The sequence below is a fragment of the Papio anubis genome, chromosome 3 (genome assembly GCF_008728515.1).
Source record: "Papio anubis isolate 15944 chromosome 3, Panubis1.0, whole genome shotgun sequence".
Taxonomy (NCBI): Eukaryota; Metazoa; Chordata; class Mammalia; order Primates; family Cercopithecidae; genus Papio; species Papio anubis.
In genome coordinates this window covers 95,335,630-95,348,653 of record NC_044978.1, presented here as the reverse complement: position 1 = coordinate 95,348,653, position 13,024 = coordinate 95,335,630, and the positions used below count along the sequence as shown (strand labels likewise).

The window sequence follows — 13,024 nt, the reverse complement described above, 5'->3', positions numbered from 1 at the left end:
ATGTTTTGGTTGTTTCTCAAATCTATGCCCAATGATTAGGGTTATTCCCCAAAATAGAAGAGAAAAAAATTTCAAGTCATTTGTGAGTTTCCATATTAAAAAATGAAATAATAATGAGAAACATTCAACCTCTCCTACAAATGGGCACTCAAAAATTACGGAATAACAAGGATATCATATCCTTCTCTCTGTGATGTAAAACTAACAGCAAATTCTGTATCTCCAAATTTCCTTCCTCCCCAAGAATATTAAGAAAAAAATGCAAAAATTCCAAGAATATACATCTTTTTTATTTGGCTCGTTTTTTAAAACTCATATATTAGGACTTAGATCAACAGATCAAGTAACTGCATTTTACAGAATGTTTACGTCGGATCATGATTATTCTCATTTTAAAAACAATTTGCATGGAAACAGGAATGGCATGCACAATGAGGATAGCAAGTGAGCTCTTCCATAATTCATTTAGTCAATAAGCCATGAGGGCCTACTACATGCCAATCCCTTAAATAGAGAAAAGGAATAAAAAGGGTCAGCTGAATTCATGGATGGATGGAGCCTGCTGAATTAACTACTTTTACCCTACAATCGTATGAGAAAAAAATGAAACCCTCTTATTTCCCATAACAGCATCCTTCCCAGAAACACCAGGAAGACTGTCAGGGCTGACAAGGCCCTTGAGACAATACCATTTTAAGTTCTCAACACAAAATAAAGCTGGATTAAAGCCTAAGCGGCCTATAACCGCTGATTCCCGCACTCCATCCTCCACTACTGTGTCCGTCTCCCACCTGCTGTTACAGACTGAGCAACAACCCCACATGCATCCGTGACCACGAACTTCCCCAGCTCACACCCCCAGAAGCACTCTGTCGCTTCCTGCGGTCACGGGCACTCAGGAGGCCGAGACCCGAGCGCGATCTGTCCACCCTCACAGGCAGGAAAATGGCGGAAGGTGAGAAAGTCGTGGATGGCCGCGAAGGTGGTGAGGGGATACGCGGAGAGCAACAACGGGGCTGTCTGGGGCACCTCACCTACCTTCCGACCACAGCAGCAGGCGATGGCAAGGCGAACCCAAGCGATCTGGGACAGAAGGCCCGGAGGGGGGACTCCAGAGGGGGCAGGGAGAGAGAAAAGTGCAAGGTACCGCGGGGAGGGGGAGGGGGCGGACAGCCGCAAGAAGTCACCCAGACAGCGGCTCAAAATGACCGCGACCCGGAGGCACAGTCTACTTACGGCAGGAAATGACGTCAGACCTCACTGCGGGGTCTAAGAGCTAGCAGCCAAGGAACAGACGCATGCGTATACTCGTCCCTCCGCCCTTCTCTTTCAGGCCGTGGCGCTCACGAGCCTTACTACGACTGCGCAGGCGACAGCGGTGGACCAAGAACCGCGCCCTGCCAGTTCGCTGGATGGCGGGGAAGGGCGTTGGGGGGAGGCTTCACTTTGGACTGTTGTGACGCACGTCTCTAGTCTTCTCCTGGCAGGCTGGCGGGGACGTTCTGGAACCCCCTGTTGTCCCTTTTTTCAGAGTTAGCGACTTTATAAATTATCTCTTTTATGAGATAATTTCATTCTTCGAGCCTGGAGGCTACGTAGTAGAAAGTAATTTTTTTATTTTTTATTATCCTTTAAGTTCTAGGGTACATGTGCACAACGTGCAGTTTTGTTACATATGTATACATGTGCCATGTTGGTGTGCTGCACCTGTTAACTGGTCATTTACATTAGGCATATCTCCTAAAGCTATCCCTACCCCATCCCCCCACCCCACCACAGGCCCTGGTGTGTGATGTTCCCCTTCCTGTGTCCAAGTGTTCTCATTGTTCGTTTCCCACCCATGAGTGACAACATGCAGTGTTTGGTTTTCTGTTCTTGCAACAGTTTGCTGAGAATGATGGTTTCCAGCTTTATCTATGTCCCTACAAAGGACATAAACACATCTTTTGTATGGCTGCATAGTATTCCATAGCATATATGTGCCACATTTTCTTAATCCAGTCTATCATTGATGGACATTTGGGTTGGTTCCAAGTCTTTGCTATTGTGAATAGTGCCACAATAAACATATGTGTGCATGGGTCTTTATAGTAGCATGATTTATAATCCTTTGGGTATATACCCAGTAATGGGATGGCTGGATCAAATGGTATTTCTAGTTCTAGATCCTTGAGGAATTGCCACACTGTCTTCCACAATGGTTGAACTTATTTACACTCCCACCAACAATGTAAATGTGTTCCTATTTCTCCACATCCTCTCCAGCACCTGTTTCCTGACCCTTTTTTTTTTTTTCTTGAGACAGAGTCTCGCTCTGTCACCCAGCCTGGAGTGCAGTGGCGCAATCTCGGCTCACTGCAAGCTCCGCCTCCCGGGTTTACGCCATTCTCCTGCCTCAGCCTCCCGAGTAGCTGGGACTACGGGCACCCACCACCTCGCCCAGCTAGTTTTTCGTATTTTTTAGTAGAGACGGGGTTTCACCATGTTACCCAGGATGATTTCGATCTCCTGACCTCGTGATCCGCCCGTCTGGGCCTCCCAAAGTGCTGGGATTACAGGCTTGAGCCACCGCGCCGGGCCTCCTGACCTTTTAATGATCACCATTCTAACTGGTGTGAGATGGTATCTCATTGTGGTTTTGATTTGCATTTCTCTGATGGCTAGTGATGATGAGCTTTTTTTCATGTGTCTGTTGGCTGCATAAATGTCTTCTTTTGAGAAATGTCTGTTCGTATCCTTTGCCCACTTTTTGATGGGGTTGATTTTTTCTTGTAAATTTGTTTAAGTTCTTTGTAGATTCTGGATATTAGCCCTTTGTCAGATGAGTAGATTGCAAAAATTTTCTCCCATTCTGCAGATTGCCTGTTCACTCTGATGGTAGTTTCTTTTGCTATGCATAAGCTCTTTAGTTTAATTAGATACCATTTATCAATTTTGGCTTTTGTTGCCATTGCTTTTGGTGTTTTAGTCATGAAGTCCTTGCCTGTGCCTATGTCCTGAATGGTATTGCCTAGGTTTTCTTGTAGGGTTTTTATGGTTTTAGGTCTAACATTTAAGTCTTTAATCCATCTTGAGTTAATTTTTGTATAAGATGTAAGGAAGGGATCCAGTGTCAGCTTTCTACATATGGCTAGCCAGTTTTCCCAGCACCATTTATTAAATAGGGAATCCTTTCCCCATTTCTTGTTTTTCTCAGGTTTGTCAAAGATCAGATGGTTGTAGATGTGTGATATTATTTCTGAGGGCTCTGTTCTGTTCCATTGGTCTATATCTCTGTTTTGGTACCAGTACCATGCTGTTTTGGTTACTGTAGCCTTGTAGTGTAGTTTAAAGTCAGGTAGCGTGATGCCAAAATCTCCTTAAAGCTGATAAGCAACTTCAGCAAAGTCTCAGGATACAAAATCAATGTGCAAAAATCACAAGCATTCCTATACACCATTAACAGACAGAGAGCCAAATCATGAGTGAACTCCCATTCATAATTGCTTCAAAGAGAATTAAATACCTAGGAATACAACTTACAAGGGATGTGAAGGGCCTCTTCAAGGAGAATCAAACCACTGCTCAACGAAATAAAAGAGGACACAAACAAATGGAAGAACATTCCATGCTCATGGATAGGAAGAATCAATATCGTGAAAATGGCCATACTGCCCAAGGTAATTTATAGATTCAATGCCATCCCCATCAAGCTACCAATGACTTTCTTCACATAATTGGAAAAAACTACTTTAAAGTTCATATGGAACCAAAAAACAGCCCGCATTGCCAAGATAATCCTGAGCCAAAAGAACAAAGCTGTAGAAAGTAATGTTTAAGCATGCGTACCTAGTTATCTGTCACACCTTCTTGAGCCAAGTTTCCAACGAGTTCTACAACCTCTGGCAGGGTACCGTGATCTCTCTGAGCCTATAGTTTTTCTCACCTGAAAAGTGGAATTACATATAGGGTTGTTAGAATTAAAACAACACATCTAAAAATGTTCTTACGTGCTCTGTCAATGTCTATTAATGTGGGGTTCATGACTTCTGCTCATCAGACATGGTGCTGCCACACCCAGCCAATCACTGTTTACTCATTTTCATACATTCCTTCCTTAAGTATTTATTAGTGCCAGGTACTGGAAGTTATTAGTGACTAAACAGTGGGCAATCCCAGCCCTACTCATTTTATTAACCCCTCAAACCTCTCAGGTTTCTCATCTCTTTCTGAGCCCCTTTGCCATTTTATCATTTAACATTTACCCTCCTGAAGACATATTTAAGAGAGACAGTCATGTAAAGTTAATCCAACCCTGTGTTTCCTTCCTTGGAGTCTCTTGATAGCTCCAGTCATGCACTGAATATAAGGCCCATCATGGTCTGGCCCCTGTGCCTTTTGAGCGTCACTGTCTTTTATTGCAGTGTTCACTAACAAGAAACAGCCTGGAGGTCTTTGCCCTCAGTGTTCTCTGTGCACTGTTCCCCCAGCACAACTGTACTCCCTGCTTTGTCAATTCTATTGCTATTTCAAAATTCTGCTTTTGCATCACCACCTTTGTGATGCCTTCCCTGAAACACACCCCAAAGAATTAATCACTCTTCCTTCTTAGTCCTTAGCTTGTCCATATTGCTGTCACTGCAGTGTACTTTTGCACTATATAGTGATCTTTTTTATGTATGTCTGTCTCTGTTACAGAGCTCCTTTAGGGCAGAGACTTTGGCTTGTAAGTCTTTGTAGAACCAAATAAATCCCTGAGATAATCAGTATTAGTAACTAACACTCATTTTGTTCTTGGGACATGCTAAGTTCCTTCCGGGCCCAGGGCCTTTGCAATTGCTGTTCCCTCTTCTAGAACACTGTTCTTCCAGATGTTCAACATGGCTTCTTGCCTCAGACTTCAATTGATGTCACCACATCAGAGAGGCATTCCTTGACCACCCAATTAACATGGCACCCCAGTCACTCTCCATGTTACCTTGCTTATTGTTTTCATAGTATTTTTTATGATCTAAAACAATGATTTGTTTGTGTAGTGTCTCTCTCTCTTCACTAAAAAGGTCTATGACAGTAGGAGTCGCATTTGCCTAGCATCAAAATTATTGGCACATGATCATATGAAGTCAACAAGTACTTCTTAAATGAATTTGTTGAACGCATTTTTATGAGAAGAAACAAAAATAAGAAAATTAAAAGACATTCTGGGTGGTGAGCTTTATGTTAAAGCAAAGTCTTTTTTTTTTTTGGACAGGTCCTTGGTCTATTGCCCAGACCATACAGTGGTGCCATCTCTGCTCATTGCAACCTTCACCTCCTGGATTCAAGCAATTCTTGTGCCTCAGCCTCCTGAGTAGCTGGTACCACAGGTGTACACCACCACATCCCGCTAATTTTTTTATTTGTAGAAGAGACAGAGTTTCACCACTTTACCAGGCTGGTCTCCAATTCCTGGCCTCAAGTGACCTGCCCACTTTGGCCTCCCAAAGTGCTGCGGTTGTAGGCATGACCCACTGCACCCAACCTTAAAGCAAAGTATTTTTCTTTGCTTCCTGACTAGATTCCAGAATCCAGTTTTATCATATTCTTTATACTTACTGAGCCAGGCCTAACACATAGCACATGGTAGATTGATAAGTCTATTTTCTGCTGCCCCCTAATTTCTCAGCAATTAATCAATAAGTTGGGTTTCTGTTGATAATAGGGTATGAGCTCTTTCTGTGGGAACAAATAGGATTCTAAAACATTCAAGTAAACTGTCATTTTGCATTTGTGCTGGCATTTAGAGGTTATTGAGTCCTTCGGTAATTTGGATAATGCAACAATCAGAGAATTCAAATATAAATTGGGCAAGATCCAAAGACTTACTGGAGGTTGATACATATTTGCTAGAGATGGGCTGTAGGATTTATTAGCCAACTCAAACTAATATGTTCTAATCTGGAATGGTGAGATCACCAGAAATCAATCTACCTGGATTAAATTAAATCAACACAATTCATGATACCTCCCTTGAGTTAAGATCTAATGAAATGTACCATAAGAAATTTCCACTTATTAGACATCACTTTTTAAAAATTAATTATAAAAGGATAATTTATACTCATTAAATTATACAAATGAAATCAATGTAGTGAATTTCTACTTGATTTCAGTGTCAATAAAAAATTTCTTTTCAAATGAACTCTTGAACTTCCATAACTGATAACTATTCAGTGATTATTCAAGCAATCATTATTCAATAAATTATTATTCAGTATATTTCTATGTTCCATTAGAGCAGAGAAAGTGTTTTATTAGTTCACCAGACTATCTAGTTTAACACATATTTATTGTTCAAAATGTAGCGTCATAGAAGCCAAAGGAAAAGAATCTTATAAGAAGGAAGAAATGGTCAATTATATCAAATGCTGGTAAGGATGGAGAGCTATCCATTACATGCAGTAATAAGAAGGTTTTTATAACTTTTGCAAGTGTAGTTTTATTAAAATCTGGATTACAATGGGTTGAGAAAAGAGTGATTGGAGATAATGTGAGGAAAAGTGTACATTACTCTTTCTAGAAGTTTAGCTGTTTGGAGAAAGCAAGACAGAGTGGTAGCTGGAGGAAAAAATAAAAATGGATGAAGGTTATTTTTTGTTTTGGGGTTTTTGCTTTTATGATTTTTAATTGACATAATTGTACATATTTATGGGGTACAGTGTGATATTTTGAAATACGTATACAATTTTATACATTGCATAAAATACATATACATTTAAACATTATAATTTATAATGTATAAATTATACATTTATACATTATACATTTAAACATTACCTCAATAGTTTTTGTTTTTTAATTCCATAGACTTTTAATTGTAATTCACAAAGGGAAAGAACCAGTAAAGAGAAGAGTTGAAAATATAGGAGAGAGGCCAAGCATGGTAGCTCATGCCTGTAATCCCAGCACTTTGGGAGGCTGAGATGTCAGGAGTTCAAGACCAGCCTGGCCAACATGGTGAAACCCCGTCTCTACCTAAAAGTACAAAAATTAGCCAGGCGTGGTGGTGCATGTCTGTAATTGCAGCTACAGAGAGGCTGAGGCAGAAGAACTGCTTGAACCCAGGAGGTGGAGGTTACAGTGAGCCAAGATTGCACTGCTTCACTCCAGCCTGGGCAACAGAGTAAGGCTCTTGTAAGAAGGAAAAAGAGAAAGAGAGAAGGGAGGGAGGGAGGGAGAGGAGAGAGAGAGAAAAGAGAAAGAAAGAAAGAAAGAAAGAAAGAAAGAAAGAAAGAAAGAAAGAAAGAGAGAGAGAGAGAGAGAGAGAAAGAAAGAAAGAAAGAAAGAAAGAAAGAAAGAGAGAGGAAGGAAGGAGAAGGAAGGAAGGAGGAAGGAAGGAATGAAGGAAGGAAGGAAAGAAAAAGACAGAGAGAAAGGGAGGGAGGGAAGGAAGGAAGGAAAGGAGGAAGGGAGGAAGAAAGGAAAAGAAAGATAAAATACAAGAGCGATAAGGGATAATTAACAGCATAGGGCGAATTTCTTAACTAATATTCCCAAGGATGTGTTATAGGTATGCCACAAGCTATTGATCCACTCATTCAGCCTTTGCAGAAGTCTTTGGGCAGAGACCTTGGGCCAGTTTCCTGCATTATAAGCAACCTTCTTTGAGGGTCCTCTGAGGTGAGTTAGAGGAAAACAAAGTCTAATGGCATTCCTATGTACCCCACAAGTGATGAGAATGATAAGCAAAATTCAGCTCTTCTTTCTCCATACTAAATCTCAGAAAAATCAGCCAAAGGGCACGTTGCTGCCCAGCATGGGCAAGGGGTCTATGGGGCTGCTGGAGATATTCATGTGTCAGATACCCTGGATGCATACCCTAGATACCCTGGATGCATACCCTAGATACCCTGGATGCATGGGATGGCGGGCATCCCAAGGTGCAGCTAGTAGAGTGAGGGCACAAGGAGTCAGGATAGGGTCCCCAGGCAGGTGCAGCTCCAGGGAGTAACCCCAAGGAGCAACCCCATATCTCAGTCTTCATATTAATTGGGCATGTCTGGACTTTTCAGTTTGAAATGTCGTTTTTGTGGTGTCCACCCAGCTGCAGGGGATCTCATAATGCAAATTACAGTTCTATCATTATTTTGACTTACTTGAAATTAAAAACTCCAGCCAGGCACGGTGGCTCATACCTGTAAGTCCCAGTACTTTGGGAGGCCAAGATGGGCTGATCATTTGAGCCCAGGAGTTCCAGACCCACCTGGGCAACATTGTGAAACCCTGTCTCTACTAAAAATACAAAAATTAACCAGATGCAGTGGTGCAAGCCTGTAATCCCAGCTACTCGGGAGGCTGAGGTGGGAGGACCACTTCAGCCCAGGAGATCAAGGCTGCAGTGAGCTATGATTGCGCCACTGCACTCCAGCCTGAGCAACAGAGCAAGACTCTGTCTAAAACAAAAAGTTCATTTGAATTCAAAATTCACCTGAATTGTCATTCATAACATTTCTGTTACATTTCTTAATGAAAGAAAAGAGGCCAGTGCAGTGAGCGGTTCACACCTGGCCAAGGCAGGAGGATCGCTTGAGACCAGGAGTTTGAGACCAGCCTGGGCAACAAAACAAAACCCTATCTCTAAAATAATAATAATAATAAGCTGTGTGTGGTAGTGCATGCCTGTAGTCCTAGCTACCCAGGAGGTGGAGTCGACAGGATCACTTGAGCCCAGGAGTTGAAGGTTGCAATGAGCTATGATTGTGCCCGTGCACTCCAGCCTGAGCAACAGAATGAGATCCCATCTCAAAAAAAGAAAAAGGAAAAAAAAAAAAAAAACAATTTTAGAGTCTTTGATGTAATTTGATTTAATGTATTTGAATTACATCAAATACATTAGTATTTATAATACTAAATGGTTATAGCATTCCAAATTTCTTGTTAATGGAAACTATTAAAAATTCAGGCCGGGCGCAGTGGCTCACACCTGTAATCCCAGCACCTTGGGAGGCCAAGTCAGGTGGATCACCCTGAGCTTAGGAGTTCAAGGCTAGTGTGGGCAACATAGCAAAACCCCATCTCTACAAAAAAATACAAAAAATTAGCCGGGCATGATGGTGCTCATCTGTAGTCCCAGCTACTCAGGAGGCTGAGGTTGGAGAATCACTTGAGCCTGGGAGACAGAGGTTGCAGTAAGCCAAGATCGTGCCACTACACTCCAGCCTGGGCAAAACAGTGAGGCCCTGTCTTAAAAACAAAACAAAAATTCAAAGAAATCCAGGTGTAGTGGCTCACTCCTGTAATCTGAATACTTTGGGAAGCCAGAGCAGATCACATGAGGCCAGGAGTTTGAGACCAGCCTGGGCAACATAGCAAGACTCCATCTCTACAAAAAAAAAAAAAAAAGTCAGGCATTGTGGCACCCCTGCAGTCATAGATAATCGAGAGCATGAAGCAGGAGCATCACTTATGCCCAGGGATTTAAGGTTCCAGTGAGCTATGATAATGCCACTGCATTCCAGCCTGGGCAACAGAACAAGACCTTCTCTAAAAAAAATTAAAAGTAAATAAAAATAAAAGAAAATTCAAAGAGATCATCATTTAAAAAAGGAAATCTGTATAGCCATTTCAAAATTTTTTAAGTATGATAATATGTCTTTTTTAAAAATTTTACTTTAAGTTCTGAGGTACATGTGGAGAACGTGCAGGTTTGTTACATTAGGCATACAGGTGCCATGGTGGCTTGCTGCACCTATCAACCTGCCATCTAGGTTTTAAGCCCCGCATGCATTAGGTATTTGCCCTAATGCTCTCACTCCCTTTCCTCCCTACCCCCCAACAGGTCCTGGTGTGTGATGTTCCCCTCCCTGTGTCCATGTGTTCTCACTGTTCAACTCCCACTTATGAGTAAGAACATGTGGTGTTTGGTTTTCTGGTCCTGTGTTAGTTTGCTGAGAATGATGGTTTCCAGCTTCAACCATGTACCTGCAAAGGACATGAACTCATTCTTTTTATGGCTCCATAGTATTGCATGGTATATATGTGCCACATTTTCTCTATCCAGTCTATCATTGATGGATATTTGGGTTGGTTCCATGACTTGGCTATTGTAAACAGTGCTGCAATAAACATACATGTGCATGTGTCTTCATAGTAAAATGATTTATAGTCCTTTGGGTATATACCCAATAATGGGATTGCTGGGTCAAATGATATTTCTGGTTCTAGATCCTTGAGGAATTGCCACACTGTCTTCCACAATGGTTGAACTAATTTACACTCCCACCAATAGCGTAAAAGCGTTCTGATTTCTCCACAGCCTCACCAGCATCTGTTGTTTCCTGACTTTTTAATAATCGCCATTCTGACTGGTGTAAGATGGTATCGCATTGTGGTTTTGATTTGCATTTCCCTAATGACCAGTGATAACGAGCTTTTTTTTTTTTTTTAATGTTTCTTGGCCACATAAATGTCTTCTTTTGAGAAGTGTCTGTTCATATCCTTTGCCCACTTTTTGATGGGGTTGTTTTTTCTTGTAAATTTGTTTAAGTTCCTTATACATTCAGGATATTAGATATTTGTCAGATGGGTAGCTTGCAAAAAATTTCTCCCATTCTGTAGGTTGCCTGTTCACTCTGATGATAGTTTTCTTTGCTGTGCAGAAGCTCTTTAGTTTAATTAGATCCCATTTGTCAATTTTGGCTTTTGTTGCAATTACTTTTGGTGTCTTAGTCATGAAGTCTTTGCCCATGCCTGTGTCCTGAATGGTACTGCCTAGGTTTTCTTCTAAGGTTTTTATGATTTTGTGTTTTACATTTAAGTCTTTAATGCATCTTGAGTTAATTTTTATATAAGGTGTAAGGAAGTGGTCCAGTTTCTGTTTTCTGCATATGGCTAAGCCAGTTTTCCCAGCACCATTTATTAAATAGGGAATCCTTTCCCCATTGTTTGTTTTTGTCAGGTTTGTTGAAGATCAGATGGTTGTGATGCATGGTGTTATTTCTGAGGTCTCTGTTCTGTTCCATTGGTCTATACATCTGTTTTGGTACAAGTACCATGCTGTTTTGGTTACTGTATCCTTGTAGTATAGTTTGGAGTCAGGTAGCATGATGCCTCCAGCTTTGTTCTTTTTGCTTAGGATTGTCCTGGCTATATGGGCTCTTTCTTGATTCCATATGAAATTTAAAGTCGTTTTTCTATTTCTGTGAAGAAAGTCACTGGTAGCTTAATGGGAACAACATTGAATCTATAAATTACCTTGGGCAGTGGGGCCATTATCACAATATTGATTCTTCCTATCCAAGAGCATTGAATGTTTTTCCATTTGTTTGTGTCCTCTCTTATTTCCTTGAGCAGTGGTACATAGTTCTCCTTGAAGAGGTCCTTCACATCCCTTGTAAGTTGTATTCCTAGGTATTTTATTCTCTTTGTAGCAATTGTGAATGGGAGTTCACTCATGATTTAGCTCTCTGCTTGTCTATTGTTGGTGTATAGGGATGCTTATGATTTTTGCACATTGACTTTGTATCCTGAGACTATGCTGAAGTTGCTTATCAGTTTAAGAAGTTTTTGGGCTGAGACATGGAGTTTTCTCAATATACAATTATGTCATCTGCAAACAGAGACAATTTGACTTCCTCTCTTCCTATTTGAATAACTTTATTTCTTTATCTTGCCTGATTGCCCTGGCCAGAACTTCCAATACTATGTTAAATAGGAGTGATGAGAGAGGACATCCTTGTGCTGGTTTTCAAAGGAAATGCTTCCAGCTTTTGCCCATTCAGTATGATATTGGCTATGGGATTGTCATAAATAGCTCTTATTATTTTGAGATATGTTCCATCAACACCTAGTTTATTGAGAGTTTTTAACATGAAGAGATGTTGAATTTTGTCAAAGGCCTTTTCTGCATCCATTGAGATAATCATGTGGTTTTTGTAATTGGTTCTGTTTATGTGATGGATTACATTTATCAATTTGCATATGTTGAACTAGCCTTGCATCCCAGGCATAAAGCTGACTCAATCATGGCGGATAAGATTTTTAACGTGCTGCTCAATTTGGTTTGCCAGTATTTTATTGAGGATTTTCGCATCAATATTCATCAGGGATATTGGCCAGAAATTTTCTTTTTTTTGTTGTGTCTCTGCAGGTTTTCATATCAGGGTGATGCTGGCCTCATAAAATGAGTTAGGGAGGAGTCCCTCTTTTTCTATTGTTTGGAATAGTTTCAGAACAAATGGTACCAGCTCCTCCTTATACCTCTGGTAGAATTCAGCTGTGAATTCATCTGGTCCTGGACTTTTTTTGGTTGGTAGGCTATTAATTACTGCCTCAATTTCAGAGCCTGCTATTGGTCTATTCAAAGAGTCTACTTCTCCCTGGGTTAGTCTTGAGAGTGTGTATGTGTCCAGGAATGTATCCATTTCTTCTAGATTTTCTAGGTTTATTTGCATAGCGGTGTTTATAGTATTCTCTAATGGTAGTTTGTATTTCTGTGGGATCAGTGGTGATATCACCTTTATCATTTATATTGTGTCTGTTTGATTCTTCTCTCTTTTCTTTATTAGTCTAACTAGTAGTCCATCTGTTTTGTTAATCTTTTCAAAAAAACAGCTCCTGGATTCATTGAATTTTTGAAGGGTTTTTCATGTCTCTATCTCCTTCAGTTCTGCTCTGATCTTAGTTATTTCTTGTTTTCTGCTAGCTTTTGAATTTGTTTCCTCTTACTTCTTTAGTTCTTTTAATTGTGATGTTAGGGTATTGATTTTAGATCTTTCCAGCTTTCTGTGTGGGCATTTAGTGCTATAAATTTCCCTCTTAACACTGCTTTAGCTGTGTCCCAGAGATTCTGGTATGTTGTTTCTTTGTCCTCATTGGTTTCAGAGAACTTATTTATTTCTGCCTTAATTTTGTTATTTACTCAGTAGTCATTCAGGAGCAGGTTGTTCAATTTCCATGTAGTCGTGTGGATTTGAGTGAGTTTCTTAATCCAGAGTTCTAATTTGATTGCACTGTTGTCTGAGAGACTTGTTTGTTATGATTTCCATTCTTTTGCATTTGCTAAGGA

The 13,024-nt window shown here is 40.6% G+C and overlaps 1 protein-coding gene across 10 annotated transcripts in view; it reads right to left on the bottom strand.

Moving 5' to 3' along the window:
• OCIAD1 (OCIA domain containing 1) overlaps nucleotides 1-13,024 on the bottom strand; it is a 56,952-nt gene that overhangs the window by 28,584 nt on the left and 15,344 nt on the right. For 4 of the 10 annotated variants that reach the window (XM_009206807.2, XM_003898663.3, XM_009206805.2 and 1 more), the window contains exon 1: nucleotides 1,039-1,246. The gene's annotated coding sequence lies outside the window, so the exon portion shown is untranslated. Of the gene's footprint in view, nucleotides 1-791; nucleotides 1,287-3,828; nucleotides 3,926-13,024 lie in introns of those variants that run through there. The other 6 variants (XM_009206802.4, XM_017958712.3, XM_009206803.2 and 3 more) reach the window with 5 other exon arrangements.